The 3,750-nt window shown below is 32.9% G+C and overlaps 1 protein-coding gene across 1 annotated transcript in view; it reads left to right on the plus strand.

Moving 5' to 3' along the window:
- Window positions 1–201: 201 nt before the first annotated feature.
- The window catches only part of LOC117109744, a 13,843-nt gene continuing 10,294 nt past the window's right edge, over window positions 202–3,750 (plus strand). The window contains exon 1 of the mRNA XM_033252153.1: window positions 202–668. The gene's annotated coding sequence lies outside the window, so the exon portion shown is untranslated. The remainder of the gene's footprint in view (window positions 669–3,750) is intronic.

The following is a 3,750-nucleotide window of genomic DNA, read 5'->3' on the forward strand; positions in this document are numbered from 1 at the left end:
GAATATATAAATATTTTGTTAAAGTGCGTACTATTCACAGTTTTAATTTAAAACAACTGTACCTTTACCGAGCGCCAACGAGTATATTATGTATTCTGTCATTTTAAGCACGGTTGATTTTAGTCAAGGAGTTCATTATAATAGCTAGAAATTGAAATTGACCGTAGTGTAGTTTTTGTTCTGATGGTACGTAATCGATGTTTGTCTCTCACGGAGGACTGCATTGTCTGAAATGACTGATTACGTTCAATTCATGAGTCTGTTCATGTATTCTAGTCGAGGCTCAGGTGGTGTTATAGGACGGGAAGCAACCTGTGTTCATGAATAGCGCGTCTCATAATGATGAACCGGATACAATCACCAATCTTCTAAGGACTTAATTCTATTCCCAGCTCCGGCGTCATAGAGCACGAAACTTACTAGCGTTGCAGCATCCATTTTGTGAGCTGCAGTAAAACAAGATTGTGTAGGCCTATGAGAATAGCAATATTCTACTCAAGTCTTAAAACAGCGTGCGTCAGAGGCCGCGGGCAGTGCACGATTAAGCGTGATACGAGCAAGGATGTGATTTCGTGGACATATCTGAATAAGCTGCGGTAATGGATGTGAAAATATTTGTATGTTCATTTTTAAAAAGAGAAGTACGAATCTCGATACAACATAATCAGGTTTGTTTCATACTTATTCATTTTGTTATTATTATTATTAGGCCTACTATTATAATTTATTATTATTACTATTTTTCCTATGTGTATTTATATTATTGCTATTATTATTAGTTTTATTATTATTATTATTATTATTATTATTATTATTATTATTATTATCAAAAACTATTTATTAAGAAGACACAACAATAATTGTTACTTAACCAATATCCTGAGGCGCGTGGAACGGAGAGAGTAGAGAAAACAGTAGAACTTATACATACTGTTTGTGGTGTGTTTGAATTAGATATGTGAATATTTATCTGATTTTCAGTAATGTTTAAGCATTTTCATATTTCTGTCTTTAATATGCACTCAGCAAACATGCAATAACACCGTAATGATAGTCATTAATTGAGAATTAATGCCTATGCTTAATTGTATACAGGATAGTAAGGTTTTTTTTTTTGTTTTTTTTTTTGTAAATCACGCAATTGCTATCATCAATCATCATTATCACATTCGTAATAGCCACCATGAAATGAAAACTATGTGTTCAATATACAAGAAGCTACGTTATTCATGATAATGATGACCATGATGATAATTGATGATAATGGTGATGATGATGATGATGATGATAAAGATGATTATGATGATGATGACGAAGATGATGGTAATGATAATAATTATAATTGAGGCTGAAGATGATGAGGATGATGATAATGTGATGATGATGATGATGACGATAAATCACCATCAACATTCGTGTCATTACGTAGTTTCCCGGCCACGGGAAACAAAATAACAAATCAACTAAATCTTCAACTCGATTCATATTTTCTAGTTTTGTTTTCAAAAATTATAATTATTATTAGCACACAACACAAATTTTCGACATCAGAAAATTACTTTTCCAAAAACGATAAATTTTCTAGATCGTAAATTACGTACACATTCCACCATATTATAAACCTTACAGTCTTATAAGTGAAAACGCCTCTACATTGTGTCATCCAAGACAAATGAACACAATTCTAACCGAAGCCACATGCCATTTGTTCCTGATTTATAGCGACGATGGCGTAAAATAATAAAATACAGATATGAATTCCATAGTGTAATAGACATACTAATTATACGAGGAGGTTAACATTGTGGATGCATGTCCTATTACGTCATACTGCTAGATTGATTATTAGTAGTTAGATTCTGTCCACACGCGTAATACATTGTGTAATTAATATAGTTGAACATTATTAGCTAATAATTTATGACAATGCGATGAATAAATCAAACACAGAAATCAAGTATTAGGCCTATGCGTTATAATAATTTCATTTCCAGTTTGCTCTGCATACATTAAGTAAGTCCAATTGAATTGTTGGTATGGGAATAAAATTCAAGGGAAATAAAGCTCATGGTGATGCTGATGGTGATGATGATGATGGTGGTGGTGGTGATGACGATTATGATAGTGATGATGGTGATTTCGATGATAATGATGATGAAGATGATTAATGATAATGGTGATTATGATTATGACTATGATGACGAAGAGGATCATGTTGATGATATCGGTAACAGTAAAAGGTAACTGAAACAAAATAAATACTGTAAATTTAATATAAAATAAAATTCATTATCATTTAACAACATTATAATATACATTATAAATTTATTAGCACATAAAAATAATGATAACAGCAAAATATTATTTATTTCCTCGTGTAAGGTCACTAGACGAATAAACGGCTTTCTGCCTCATAATAATGAGAATAATCTGTTAAACTATGTTGCTGTTGTTATGGTTTAACCTTTCTTTCATATTTTTAGCATCATTGTTGAAAATGTAAAGCTGTGGTTTTAGCTAAGTAATTTACAAGAACCTCTGTTTTGTTAATCGTTTCATTGTGATAGCATTTTTTTTAAAACTCAACTGATAGTACATTTTTTCTAGACTTCCTTTTCATTTATTGTGCTCTATATCTACATAATGTTTTAAGTACGATCGAGTATGATCGAAGCGTTCCGATCTAGTTTGAAGGCTTCCGTCATTGCACAGGCCGTGTTTCTACAAGTTGACGTCTTCGCGTCTCGCGTGTAAATTCTAAAGCTTAATTTACACATAGCAAATTTAGACGTGGTGACGCGGGCGTAATCAACACGCCTAATATTGCTCTAGTGTAGACTAAGCCTTTAAATTGGCACCGCCAGAATTAATGTTAAGGCCGTTTTCTAATAGACGAATTTATTCGCCAGAATCGAAGATGTTTACCCATGCGCATGCGTTATTGAGAATCTCGTGATGAAAATTAAACTGAGGATGCGTATATGCGAAAATTCGGGATTCGCGCGAATAATTCGTCTAGTGAAAAACGGCTTTTATCCACGCTGATTTACTATTTTTTTGGAGGACTGAGTATACTTAGGCCTGTTGAGGCACGTTTTAAAGGGATGATTTTGAAAAATAAACACTGGTAACGCATTCTGACGCATTTTAGTATTAAAAAACATTATACGGTAAGTATTACGATCATCGGAAGAACAGTAAAGTAAATATGTAACTTATTTACTTTCCTTTGTTGCAATGGCACTGGTATTGATTTCTTAGAATATTGAGCCACGCGTGAACAAACAATCAGTTGCATGCCGTTTATATCGATTAACATAAGTCTACCTTTTTTATCATTGGCTACAATTTAACTCGTAGTGTTCATCATCAGAAAATATATATTGATTTACATCGATTGGTTTTCGGCTATACACACGTTTGTACGTGCTTATAATGGAGGACGTGGTTGTGAATGTGTTGGAAACTCCTCCTAGTTGAGAACCTAGGTGTGTAATTAGCATTTCATTTTCTGTGTATTGCTTAGACCTTATAATATTATTTCTTATATTATAAAAAGCTAAAACATTTGGTAATCACATCATCCAATAGAAACAATTTTTACTAACATAGCTAACGTGCCTTAATGTTTAATGGTGCGCACGTATATTTCTGATATTACTTCCTCAAGAAAACTAGCGGCAGTTATATTTTTTAAACCATACATGCACTAATCGCACACTTATACAATGGGATTATCTATGTAGGCCT

This window comes from Anneissia japonica, unplaced genomic scaffold (assembly GCF_011630105.1).
Source record: "Anneissia japonica isolate Jap-2015-1 unplaced genomic scaffold, ASM1163010v1 scaffold3782_len1007564_cov172, whole genome shotgun sequence".
Classification (NCBI taxonomy): Eukaryota; Metazoa; Echinodermata; class Crinoidea; order Comatulida; family Comatulidae; genus Anneissia; species Anneissia japonica.